The following is a 13,883-nucleotide window of genomic DNA, read 5'->3' as shown; positions in this document are numbered from 1 at the left end:
AAACAGGATGACACGTGGGACCATGGCTTGGAGGGATCCCCTATTCCCTCCTGACTGCAAAGTGAAGCTTGCACTGATTTTATTTAAAGCTGAAAAGGATCTTAGAAGTCATCTCCACTAAACTCCTCACTTTGTAGAAGAGGAAACTAAGTCCTGAAGAGGGAATGTGACTTTGTTTCGCCTTTGACCCATCCCATGGAGAGCAGAATGGGACCAGCTTTCATATGGGCTAAAATATGTTGCTTTCTCAAGGAAAAGCGGTCCTAAAAGTTGGTTGAGGTTGGGGTGAATAAAAAACAAAGAAGTGGCCAACTTCAGATTCTGAATTTATGGGGAAATTCCAAAGCAGAGGTGAGAGGAGTGGGATTTAGTTGAAAGAAACTTGATCTGGGAATTGAGGGACTTGGGTTCTGCTTCCAGCTTTAAAGCTCTCTGTGTAATCTTTGGTTAGTCACTTGCTCACGGTCATTGGAGGCTATTAATTCTTCTTCACATATTGCTTAGTCAGCTCATGGCAGGAATACTGTCCCTGAGCAGAGCAGGTCCTCAGGCTAATTTCCTTCTAGAGTCAATGGCCTCATCTTCCTGGAGCTGTCATTGACCATGTTCTGTAGACTTTAGGCCACAAGTGTAGGAAGCTCTCCAGCTTGATGGGTGCCAGCCATCATGGAACTTAAAGTACGGTTGCTACATGGCCATGGAGAACTTTATCTGCTCTTTTACTGGTTCCTCAGGTTCAGAGATTTTTGTTTTCTGAATCCCCATAGTGCCGAGTAGGTGCTCAGATTGTATATGCTTTACATGTCTGAGTCATTGAACTGATGTTTGTGTGTGTTTTCGTGAGTCACATGGAGGTAGGGTCCAAGTCTACTTTGAACAGTTTCTGTTACTGTGGCTCCATGGATCGACCAGTCTCCTCATCTCCAGGTGGTACAGGCATGCATCTTGAAACACAGGCCATCTGATTTAAGAATTGAACTGTGTTGAGGAGCTCTGTGGTTTGTGATGGGATCGATTTGAAGTTGGTCACTCTGTGCCTAAGTAGGCAACAACCTGAGGGGAGGGGATGCCATGGAAGGAGTGGGGAGATGGGAAGGGTGGGGAGAAGCTTCTTCCAGGCTTCCAAATTACCCAAGGAGATGTGGATAGCAAAGAAATCGCTAGAATTATGGTGGAATGTGATCAGTTTCCATAATCTCAGGGGATCATAAGAGAGATGATAAATTTCTCGTACATGACCCATCCAGAATAGGAGATCCTCATTGGTTAGCTGTGTTTTTCCGTGACCTGGGGTGTCATGCAAATGCAGTCAGTTAACCTGACTGATGGCCTCAGCTGTGATGGAAGGCAATTGATGGAGTTTGTTTTACTCTCTGTTATCAAGGCTCATAATATGAGCTTTAAGGCTTTATGACTTGATTAGTGGCATCAGCACTTGAAAGAGCTGGTTTAGGGCTGCTGTGGAAGGTTACAGGGAGAGTAATTAGATGGTAGTTGTGAAATGGGGGGCGGTTTCCATTTACTAATGGCTTTGAGGGAGCCCTGCCTGGCACTGAACCCCCATGGTGAATTTATCAAAAAGAAAATGAGTTGGTTAGTTTGGGTGCTCTGCTCTCAGCTTTCTCTCCACCTGTGGTTAGTGCCCGTGACCTGCTGCCTGGGAGCCCACTAGAGCTTCTGTTTCCTCTAGTCCTTTGCTTCTCCAAGCATGGTCCCTGGATCAGTGGCGTCTCGCATCCCCGGGAGCTTCTTAGAGTAAACGCAGAACCCACACTGGCAGAATCTGGATCTGCATTTTAAACAAGGTTCTCAGGGGGTCTGGGTGTACTTTAATGTTTGAGAAGCGCTGGGCCAGTACAGATGCCCCCTGAGGTTAGAGATTTGTGGCAATGTGGTTTTTATTGGGTAGTGCAATAAACTATTTGAACCCTAGGGCTGCTGTATGTTTCTAGCCGGTGTCTTTAAGTAGAACCTGGATTTGTCTGTGTGGACGTGTGTGTGTGTCCATTGTCACTTGTGGCGTCAGTATAGGGTTGTGGTTTACGCCTCCTGTGCCCCTACCGCTCTCCGCTAACCGAGTTCTTGGCACAGCTAGTCATTTCTCTGAATGCAAGTCTGGCATCATAGAATGTGGTGGTGGGGAGGATGACCAGAACACCACTTTCTTCCTGTTGCTCCCCTGAACAGGAGCCCATGGTACCTCCCATTGCGTGCTGTGTCATATCCAAACCTCTCACTGGGGTTCCTACACCCCGGGGCCCAGGTTTATCTGCCCCTTTCTGAGGCCAGGCAGCATCCCACCGTATAGCATGATTGCACTGGGCTGATTCTCCTTGAACCTGACTCTGGGTCCCGTGTCTGAAGTATCTTTCCCACTGCCTTCCTGGTAGTTCCGTGATTTCTCTGTTCTCTGCACCGTTGGTTTGCTCTGCTGCACTGTTTTGTACTTGGCGATTTGGGGCTGCTTACTAAAGCCTTGTTGTTCTTGCGGGCTGGTCTTAACCCCTCGCTCAGATAACACACTTTCATTAGAGCGCAGGACCCTTGGATGGCAGTAGGTGCCTGATGAAAGAACACTTGTAGATTCCTTGAGGCTGTCCATCATCAAGAGGCCAAGGATTCGGTATGAGTGGGTAAGCTGGGCTGCTGGCTTCACAGTTGGAGTGGGGATTGGCGAGGCCTCTGAGAAGAAGCCTAGAAGAGATTGGAAGGGACTCCACAGAAGAGAGGTGGGAATTGGGCCCCTTGTCTACAGCCCTTCCGTAATGGTCCAAGAGGGAGAGAATGAGTGCCCTCATGTTTCTGGTTTATTGCAAACCTGCCCTTTCTCTTTTTACATAAGTCTGGTGGTGGGGAAAGATGATTCGTTAAGGAGAGGCAGGGAGAACAGGTGCAGATATTAGGAACCGGCCTTATCCTGGATAAGGTTTGGGGTGGAGGCTATATTTACTTCTGACAGGTATACTGGTAGGATCTTTTTCTGTGTTTAGAAATAGTTTATGGAAGATGAGCGTATGCATTCTTTAAAAAAAAAAACTGCAATAAACTGACACCAGAACAGAATAAAATTTAAACAGATCAGTTACCATAGAAGAAACTGAGAAAGTTATCGAACAGCTGTTCCTTAAAATAGTCATAGGACCAGATGGGTTTCACAGGTAAAGTTTTTCAAATATTGAAGGTGCAGGTGATTCTAATGCTACTTGAATTGTTCTAGAGCAAAGAGAGAAGGAATGCTTACATTCTTCTTGTGAACGTAGTGTAATAAATACTGGCAAGAGAATAGTAGGGGCAGACACAACTACAAAGTGATTGCAGTTTTGAATATTGATGCAAAATTCTACTACCAATTAGCACATAGAATCTAGCAGTTCACTGAAAGAACTGCATAGGCATGTGGGTTTCAGAGCAGGAATGCAAGGATAGATTAATTTTAGGATTTCTATTAATACAATTCACCATATTCAAGGGTCTAAGATGCTGAAAAGGTTTATGAAAAATTAAGCATCTCTTTCTAATAAAAACTCATAACGTAAGAATAATTAGATACCTCCTCACTGTGAGAAAATAGATCTTTGTCAAATTGGTAGCCAAATTTTGCTTAGCATTGAAATGGTGGGTAGTAGATGCATTCCCAATAAAATCATGATTCAGCACCATAATTCTGTAACCTTGTTTTGGAAGGATAAGCTGGTAAAATTAGATAAGAGAAAGAAATAAGAGGTATAAAAACTAGGAGGAGGCGGCAAGACTAAGGACAGAGAATTTGTTAAAGTAGATGAGTACATAATGAATGCATTAAAAATCAGTAGCTCTCCCATATAAACAATATCCCAACTGGAAAATACGATGGAATAAAAAATTCCATTTATGTAAGCAACAAAAAAGATGAACTATCTAGTTATAAGCTTCAAAAATTATATGTGACTTCAGTGCTATGTGAAGGGACACAAAATACTTAAACAGAAAGATAATATAATCTTGGCTGGAAAGAGTCAGTGTTAGAAAAATATCAATTCTCCTATACATTAAAAATGTAACCACAATAAAAACTACCAATAGGATTATTTTGGTAGTAGAAAAATCTGATTCTAAGTTCATACAGAAAAATTAACCTGCATGAAAATATGACAATGAAAAAGAGAGAAGGGTCTAGCTGTAACAGATATTAAACATTTTAAAAGCTGCAGTAATTAAGATAACGAACAACTGACAGGGCAGAATAGAGAGCCCCAAAATAAATAGGAGGGGTGTGTGTGTGTGTGTGTGTGTGTGTGTGTGTGTGTGAGATTTGTAATAAAGGCAGCATTTCAAGTTTATGGGGAACGATAATATCTTCACATCTAGATAGCCGTCTGTGGTAGGGGAGGTGCAGGAAGTAGGATCCCTACTCTGTGCCTTAGATCAAAATAAGTCTATCAGAGATAGGTGAAAGATTTAAATGAAGAATGAAAGTATGTAAGCACTAGAAGAATCTTCCTACGGTCTTGGAGTAGAGAGACCTTCCCAAGTGTGACACACTTCCCAGAGGACATGCAAGATTGATAAAACTGACAACAGAAAAATGAGAATTTTTGCATGAGGAGACCATCATAAACAAAGTCAAAAGATAGGTGGTCATATGGGGCGCTTGGGTGGCTCAGTCGGTTGAGCATCTGACTCTTGGTTTCGGGTCAGGTCATGATCTCTTGGGTCATGGGACTGAGCCCCTTATCGGGCTCCCCTCTCAGTGGGGAGTCTGCTTGAAGATTCTCTCCCTATGCCCCTCCCCTCATGTGTGTGTGCTCTCTCTCTCTCTCAAATAAAATAAATCTTTAAGAAAAAAGATAGGTGATAATCTGAGAAAAAATATTTGCAACGTATGTGATAAAAGGAGCTGTCTTTATACGTAACGAGCTCTTAGAAATAAGGATTGCTGACTTAATTGAATGGGCAAAGGACAAGAACAGAAATTCATAGGAAAAGAAAGGTAAAAGACTCTTGAAAAGATGCACAGACTCTTCCAATAAAACATGCAGATCAGAACAACAGTAAAATGACATTTTCATCTGTCAGATTGGAAGAGATGAAAGCATTTGAGAATATATTGAGTTGGTGAGGGTGTAAAGGAAAGGTACGTTTATACATCCTCAGTGGGAGCAAAGGGGTAAAACGGCTTTGGAAGGCAGTTGGTGGTGGTCATCTAAATTATACATGCCCATGTCTCGGACCCAGTAACCTCACTCCTACGTGTCTGCCCCAGAGAAACATTCACACCCATAGGCAGTGTTCATGGAACATTGTTGTAGTGGAGATTGGAGAGGACAAGGGGAACATCCATCAGCATGATGGATAAATAAGTATGTGTTTATTTAGTGAGAGCTAAATACAGTTTGGGCTGCTCAGACCCTGAGGGTGCCAGTAAATCAGCGTAATGGGTTGGGAGGCAGTGGGAGATCAGGGGAGCCTTGTCCGCAGTGGGGGGTTGATATTTGGTGAGACTTTTTGTTTCAGTTTTGCACGTTCTTCAAGTGTGAACTGGGTCACACTATAAAATAGACTTTGTCTTGTGGGACTCAGTCCAGAAAGTTGGAAAAACCCTGCAGGAGTGGTTCAAAGGAATAGATAAGGTTGTGATAATCTTGTGATAAAGAGTAGACCTTGGAAATGTAATATGGAGTGCAAAAGGCAAGTTGCAGGGTGATATGCATACGATGTGATGCCATTTTTGAAAGGGAAGATGGTATCATCTTTTTGACAGTATCGTGTTTTCGAGGGAATCGTGTATTCATATAAAGTGGGCCCTAAAGGTGGGCACCGAGCTCCTCTCGGAGGTGCCCTCTGGGAACTGGAGTCAGATTTGAAAGGCTTCAGCTTTGAGTTGCATGCTTTAATTTGTCAAAAGGAAAGTATGAATGCTTTAGCTGTTTACTGGAATGTTCAAAAATGTTTACAGATTGCAGAGATTTTCCAATGGAGCCTTTAAGCACAGGCGCTTTTCCCTTGGTTGTTTCTGCCTTTTTGTGACCCGTCTTCGGTTTCTGACCAGTTTACTTGCCTTTCCTTTTGCTTTAATTTGAGAATCTTATACATTTATCAGCATCATCCTAGCCTTTTCATTGATTAACTTACGATCGCCTGAAACTGTTAGTGTATCAGTGGCTCATTGATGAGGTTGTGTTTCTTTTCTGACTTTTCTAGTGTATTCTTTTGAAATTACTTGTGCCCATGGTTTAGAACGTTCATTCTTTTTTTTTTTTTTTCCTTCACATTGTTATTTTTAAGTAATCTCTACACTGATCATGGGGCTCGAACTCACAACCCTAAGATCGAGAGCCACTTGCTCTACCGACAGAGCCGGCTGGACACCCCTCATTATTTTTTAAGAGCCAACTTTGGGCTTTTGTTCTCTTCCCGGACATTTGCTCACATTCTTGTTTGTTCCTTCTATTTTCACTTTTCTTTTATCTTTCTTTTTTTTTTTCCTCCCGTGAATTTCCGTCTACACAAGTACAGCGGCACTTTTCCAGCTTTAAAGTGCACACAAATCCCCTGGGGTCTGGAGCCTTTGTTAAATGCAGATTCCGATCCTGCCAGCCAGGAGTGAGGCCCCAGATTCTGTGTTTCTAACCAGCTCCAGGTGGGGCTGGCCGCTGAGGAGCAAGAAAGGAGAGGAAGTGGCACCTGTTCCTTCTCTGAACTTTGGGCACTAGATCTCCCGAGGGAATGGTATGCAGTGAACCCATCAGCTGTCCAAAGATGATGCTTCTAACTCTTGTGATAAAATTCATACTGTTTTCCTTTGAAGTAGGGAAGATGGGATTCTCCCCCCCCGCTTCACCCTCGACAATCCTGGTCACTTTCTCTGGCTTCATTAGTGACCACACATTTTGCAGGTGGTCTTAGACATTAGAAGGTCCAGAATTTCTTCAGCCATACTTGGTGGGTGAGCGGACTGTCTTACCTCAGTACTGCTGTCTAGCCTGTCCTGGTTTAGCTGACTTTAGCTACATTTGGATCCGTTGTTCTGAACCTTTTTGATGGTCTGTGGACCCATGGAAAATGTGAGGGAAACTCTAGACTTCTGCTCCAGAAATATGCCCACCCCCATTCGTGCCAACTGAAACCCTCAATTCTTTTGCTTGTATGGGCTTCAAGCATCCTGAAGCCTATGTCTAGGTCACAAGACCCCTGATTAAATGGTGCTGCTAAAGCAAAGAATCCCAAAATGAGGACTAGAACCCATCGTATCTACAGAAGGCATCTGATCCGGCCCTGTTCTCTTTACGCATAAGGAAACCAAAGGCCAAGATTTTCAGGCGTTTAAGTGGGATTCTAAACAGTTGCCTGGGGCAGTGGAGGGCCTGCTTGGCTTGACCCTGCTTCCCCTCGCAGTCTGTGGAGCTGAGAGGCATGCCCACCCGGACCCAGCCTGCATCATCTTGGGAGAGGACAGTCCTATGGGTTATTCCCTGCCGCTCCTCCCTGCCCTCAGCTCTTAGAGTCCCGTCTGGTCTGAGGAAGCAGACTCCAATCCCTTCCGGCCAGGATTCTGGGCTCAGACACGGTTCTGGCTCTGACATGGCAGGGGCCTCCTGCCTTGTTCCTGTGTCCCGTTTCCTTCTCTGAGTCTCAGTTCTTCTAAGAGGCTTCTGTGTTGGTTCCTGTTCTGCTAACATGCCTGATATTTGGGTCCTGTGCTGGGACCAAGACCCTGCCTTGGCCCTTTGCTGGAGATGGGAAGGTGTGGCGGGAAGATATCAGCCGGAATCCCAGCTCATCCATTTACTGGCCGTGTGGCTCGGGATAGATTACTCGACTCACCTGGCCTCAGTTTCTTCGTGGGTGTGACAGGAGGTGTTGAGGATACCTCCTGGGGTTGTTGGAAAGATAATTGTGTAAGGTGTCTGGGGCATGGATGTGTGTTGGTAAGCAACAACTAACAAGACTAGTCCTACTCCTGGGTGTTGGAATCTGACCTTAACCCGCCAGCTGGGGCTTTGGTAACCTTTTCATAGATATCCAGATGCTTGTGTGGTGGAGGGTCACAGTCTGGGCTCCCTATCACAGGGCTTTGCCCTTTGGTAAAGACTGTTCGTCACCTCATCTTACGCTGTCACCTACCCCGAAGTCACTGTGAGCCCATCCTCTAGCTGGAGAGCCCTAGGATCTCCTGACTGGAGGCCCGCGCTGCAGGAGACAGCTTCTCTGAGTGTGTGTGTGGAATTGGGCTGGCTTGTCCATGTCCCGCTGATCCTGAGAAGGATTTTACATATCAGTTTCACTTAAAAATACAGCTGCAAAAGATCATGGGTGAAATAAACAAATAGATGAATGACCTAACTACTCCGGGAAATATTTATTGAGCAACTCTTGTCCGCTCTCATGGTGCTTCGCACCAGTGAAACACCCAGGCTTCTGTCCTCAGGGCAGTCAGTGATGGAGCCCTGAGGTGGAGCAGAGAGCTGGCTGTCTGATTGTATTACAGCCCCCCGCAATAAGTGTGGTAAGGGTGGGAGAGGATGGGAGGGGGGGCCATTGTGCCCAGAGGAAAGAGCTGGGACCTCTGTTTCAGAAGGGGGAGGCAACATTAGAACTGCTTCTTGGAGGTTGATAACTCAATATCCTTGTCTATTAATTTTTCCAGATGAATTTTTTAAAAAGATTTATTTATTTGCGAGTGCATGTGTGCGCGCACGTGTGTGTGTGTGAAGGAGAGACTCCCAGCTCACCAGTGCAGGCCCTGATCCTGTGACCCTGAGAATGTGTCCTGAGCGGAAACCAAGAGTTTGGACACAACCAACTGTGCCCCCCAGGTGCCCCTTTCCAGATAAATTTTACAGCCACTTGGGTTCTTGGAAAATGAGTCTTGAAAAATTACCAAGTAGGACTCATCCCAGGAATATATGTGTGATTTAATACAGAGAGACTGCTATTAATAGAAATAAGCCATAAAAATCAGAGCATCCAATATTTACCACAATGCCTGGAACCTAATCAATGCTGAACAAATACTCAATGAATGAAGGAGTTAGGTCTCAGTAGATGCCAAAAAATACTTAATTATAGATGCGTTATAAAGCATCATAAGACTAAAAATAGGATTGTTGGGAGATTTACTCCTAAATGAGCTAAAGAGCCTGGTGTATATAATCATGTACCAAGCCTTCCAGGAGTGCAGATACCAAGTGGAGAAATACTAGAAGTGTGCCCTGAAAAACAGGAACTAAATCAGAATGTCCCTTATCACTACTTTTATTTAACATAGTTTAACAGATGCTTGTCATAACAATATAGGAACAAAAAGAAACTGGAGGGATTAGTATAGGGAAGGAAGAGATAAAAATATCACTGTTTGCAAATGACACAATTTCTATTCAAAGAAAATTACAAAATCCTGCATGGCTGTTTCTGATCAGAAGTTTAAAGTACTGAAAAGTCAGTCTCCCAAGGTTTTTGCCTCGATTTCATGCCCCAGCAGTTAAAATCCCAGTGAAAAAACTTTCTAAAGCATGCGAAATGATAATAATAGCAATAATCAGGAAAAATTGGTGGGTAAGCATACCGAAATATCTTTCGAAAATCTTTTAGCAGCGGGCTCCTCTTGGCAAACCGGGCAGGCAAGCAGTGGTTATTAAAACTGCGATATTATAGAAAAATGGGAGGTTGGTGTGAGGAAATGGATCTAAAGAAATGGAAGACATTCCCACGTGGCAAATTTGGAATGGCGAACAATAGCGAAGGATATTATTTTAAAAGGGCTCTTTTTGGAACCACCGGAGAGCCACGCAGAGAAGACACACTTGAGCAACTCTTGTCCGCTAGTCATGGTGCTTAGTCTCATCATAGGTTATAAAATCTCAACATATTAAAAACCTGGTGTTAAAAACTCGTCAGAACTCAGAGGAAGCAGATGGAATACTTATCCTCACTGAAGGGAGCAACAGTGTGTTTGTGAAAATTCCATACCATTGATCATTGACGAAACCGAGATGCGTTCAGCCGTATAGGAGTGAAATCTGTGAGGTAGAAGGAACACACGTGTACCCGGTCATTTCAGGGCGGGCTTTGTGGCCCCGGGCTTTGGGGTGGGGCTCTCCCAGGGACATGTTTATGCTCTGTGTGGCTCAGTAAAGGGGAGGTGTGTTTCCCCCAAAAACTAATAATAAAAATTGTGCTAAAGGGGAGGGTAAGAGGGAAACAGGTGCCCTAAACTGATGGGTAAGGACTTGTTAAAAAAAATAAATTAAAAAAAACAAAAAGAACTTATTGGCAAAGGTAGACACAGAACTGGCAAAGATTTTAAAGGCAAATATTCAGACTGTTGGTAACATAACAGGGTCATTTCGTCTGAAGCCCAAATACCCTGAGATTTGCAGTGTTTATCTTCCTCCATGCCAAAGATACATGAGTTCAAACAGCTTGGTTGGCCTATAAAGTTAGGAGCACATTGACGAGGTTTCTAGAACCCAGTGCGGAGGCTTTGGGAAAGAACACAGGGTGCCTCTCATGTGACTGAAAGGTGGGGCTGTTTTTCTGGACATCAGGATGACGTTGGGCTCCAATAGCACTGGGATGGTTCATGCCTTGGGACCATTATTTTTACTTCTGGGAATAAGTCCCACAGAAGTAATCACAAAGGGGCCAACAACCAGCTTGTCCACAGATGGGGAAAAATTGGAAATAATCCTTGTGTAGGTAATTAGGGAACAGCTAAGTAAACTCTGGGACAGCGATCCAGTGGGATCCCCCACATGTGACTGTGTGGGGTGAAGTTAGGCAGAATAAGGAGAGGTTTCACCCCCCCGCCCCATAAAATTGTTGATATGCAGTGCAGAAAGGAGGGGGAAAATTCTGGTAGTAAAAAGAGGAAACGTGGGCACCGTGTTGTGGTGGAGAGACAGCACTGGGCAAGGCGTCCACATGGGCTGGATTTGAGTCACTGCGTTGCCATGTGGTTTGGGGCTAGTCACACACCATGTCCAGCCCCCTTGTCCCCACCCAGAGGGAGGTGATGGTGACACCCACAAATTAGATCCCAGGAGCTCTTGGCTGTTGCGAGCACTCTTTTCATGAACAGCTTTGCAGGGTGCTGGGAGCCCCTGCCTCCTCTCCCTCACTTTGTCCCCAACTCTGCAGAATGTCACTTCTAGCAGGAGGGAGGCAGACAGATACACCCCCAGACAAGGCAGCCAGCAGAGCCACTGAATTACTCCTGGAAGACATTGGTAGCCCCAGGAAACGTTAAACAGAGAGACGTGCCCCTCCCATGTTGGAACGGGAGATGTGGCCCAAGAGGAAGACACAGGGACTTCAGGAGAATCTTCTGGTGTGCAGGTTCAGAATTACCACATAGCTGAATCTTTTTAGAAGCCTAGCCTGTGGACAAGGCGGGAGAGGAAGGAAGCCAACCCCTTATTCGGCCTGTTTGGGACACTTCGGGGCCTCACTAAGAAATTCTAGTGTCAGGCTCCTCTGCTTGGGAGCTGGATGTCCCTGGATTTCTTAACCTGACCCCCAGTTTCCTCATTGTGAAATGAGGGTAACCTCTCTGTCCCCTCGTTGGTTGTGAGCATGACTTAGGATTTCTCTGTGCTTTCAGTTATTATTGGTCAAGGTGTTCCCCGAATGCGTGCCCCCAAAAGGCCCCATGCCGCATCCCATAGGGATATGGGGCCGTCTGATTGATGGTCCCTGCCTCCGGGAGCTTGGACAGCCCAGAGTGGGTGATGATACAGGTTTCTACAAAGGGGCAAGTGTCCCGAGAAGCTGGCAAGGTCAGAGGTGGCCTTTTAGGATGAGGGAAATTGGGGCTACTCAGGGCAAGGAGCTAGTGACCAGGCAAGAGACAGAGTGTGGGGATGCTCGAGAGAGGGGTGGTGTTTTCTGGAAGGTTCCAGAGGCCTGAGATGGATTTGTGCAGTCCTGTGGGATGTACTGAACACATCCATGTCTGTTACCTCACGTGAGCCTTACAGCAGCTTGTGAGGGGAGGGGCTTATGAAGGGCAGCTTGCGAAGGGCTCTGAGCTCCTTCCTGGGCTGACAGGGGTCCAGGACAGTCCCCTGGCTTCCTCTGCATCTGTGCCACAAACCTTCCTGAGAACGATGAGTTGTGGGCACCAACCAGCGAGCGCTCAGCTTCTCCCTCTGAGTGAGGAGATGAGGATGAAAGGCAGGGAATTTCTGAGGTGGAGAAGTTGGAAGGTGAGGGTCATGAGGTGGATATGACTGATTTTAGGGAGGCAGTGATAGGGATATGCGGCCTGGAGTCAGTTACCTGGGGGTCAGCCCCAGCTTTACGACTGCCAGCCTGTGTGACTGTGACCAAGTTAATCGACTTCTCTGAGCCTCTGTCCCTCCATCTGTAAAAGAAGGATAACCAACTTCCCTTCTAGGGTGTGAGAGGCCAACTCATTGAGAGTTATCTGTGGAAAGTTTTGCACAAAGCGCAAGCTTCCGTGCGCCATAGCTGCCGATGTTACTATTTTGTGATCATGAAGGACTGGAGCCTCCAGGAGACGATGGCATTTGCTTCTGTGTCATTGGCTTTGCTGCCTAGGGGGTCAGTGCCACTTTTTACTTCCCAGGGGCAGGTGGATGCTTCTCTCTTTCTGCCTCCCTCTCTCTGTCCCTCTTTCTTTGTCTCTGTCCCTCTCTTGGATTTAAGGCACCTCAGCTGTATTAGGCACCTTCCTCGGGTTAGGCATTTTGTTCGGTTATTTTACCTATGGTACCTCTTTGAAATCCTCCCAGTAACTGTTGGAGGTGGGGGTCATCCTTCTTGTTTTTCAGATATGGAAGTGGAGGCTCGGAGGGTCCCGCAGGAGGGATGCCAACCTGTCTCGGTCCCTGGGGACATGCAGTGGGCGCTGTGTGCTGGGGCCCAGGTTCCCTGCACCCCTCCCCCCAGCCGGTGAGCTGTGACACAGTGGGACTGTTGCCTTTCAATTTTTCCCTGTAAGACTTGGAGTCAAGGTGCTTAACCCCCTAGGGCCTCACCCCGCTGTCTGGAAAGTGGCAGTGATAACAGCAATACTTGGCAAGGGTATCGTTAAGATTAAGTAAGATAACAGCCAAAGCCTTGGAGTGTGGCTGGAAGTGGGGGTGGCGGTTACCCCATCTGCAGCCCGAGGCATGATCCAGCCCCGGGGGAGAGGGACCTGGTCACTGGCATTGAGGGGGGGGGGGCCCACATGAGCTTTGAGTAAACATGTGAACACTTCCGTGACCCTCCAAACCTCTTTGGTGGTGCCCACAGACAGGAGGAGATCACTGAGTGCAGCAAGTGTGATCTCAGCTTCACTCTGGACAGATACAAAGAAAACTCCATGTGAGAGTTTCCTAGTGAGAGAAGGTAGAGGCCGGCTATGGTGTTGACTTCTTGAGGCCTTTGGCTCCGCGTTGCTTGGCTAGGACAGGAAGCAGGCGTTAGCAGAGAGAACGGTAGGAGGGTAGGAGCGAGAGGTGGGAGGAGAGGACAGGGAAATGAGTTTGGGTGGGACTCCTGCCTGAGTAGAGGCGTATGAATCAGCCAGAGCCTTGAGGCCGGGTGCAGTGGGGCCAGAGGTCAGGTGTTCTGGGAGCTGTGCTTCTCTGATTTGGCCGTGGCTGTGCTGTTCAGGAGGGCTGGATTGGGGTGGGGGCCGGTAAGGAAAGGGGGTTGGGTCCTCCCAGAGGAATGAGAATTCGTCATGCGGCCATAGAGACATCCAGGAGGTAGTGTAGCGCTCCTGTGATGGGGGTGGAAAATGGGAGTGGAGTGGACAGTTGGTGACCCCCGATGAGACCAGCAAGTACGTGGGCGGGAAGATCACTGGAGGTCACTTAACAGGTATCCATAGGACTGGAGTCCCCAGGTTTGAAGGGCACAAACTTCACACTGGTTCTTATAAAACAGACCCC

The 13,883-nt window shown here is 46.4% G+C and overlaps 1 protein-coding gene across 19 annotated transcripts in view; it reads left to right on the top strand.

Annotated features, from left to right (window-relative positions):
- The window catches only part of TRERF1 (transcriptional regulating factor 1), a 201,019-nt gene that overhangs the window by 29,170 nt on the left and 157,966 nt on the right, over positions 1–13,883 (top strand). The window contains exon 1 of one of the 19 annotated variants that reach the window (XM_046005297.1): positions 2,567–2,633. The exons of the other annotated variants lie outside the window; for them this stretch is intronic. The gene's annotated coding sequence lies outside the window, so the exon portion shown is untranslated. Of the gene's footprint in view, positions 1–2,566; positions 2,634–13,883 lie in introns of those variants that run through there. 19 annotated transcript variants of the gene reach the window in all.

This window comes from Meles meles, chromosome 5, assembly GCF_922984935.1.
Source record: "Meles meles chromosome 5, mMelMel3.1 paternal haplotype, whole genome shotgun sequence".
NCBI classification, from domain to species: Eukaryota; Metazoa; Chordata; class Mammalia; order Carnivora; family Mustelidae; genus Meles; species Meles meles.
The sequence above is the reverse complement of the archived record's forward strand: the minus strand, read 5'-3'. Positions and strand labels throughout refer to the sequence as shown.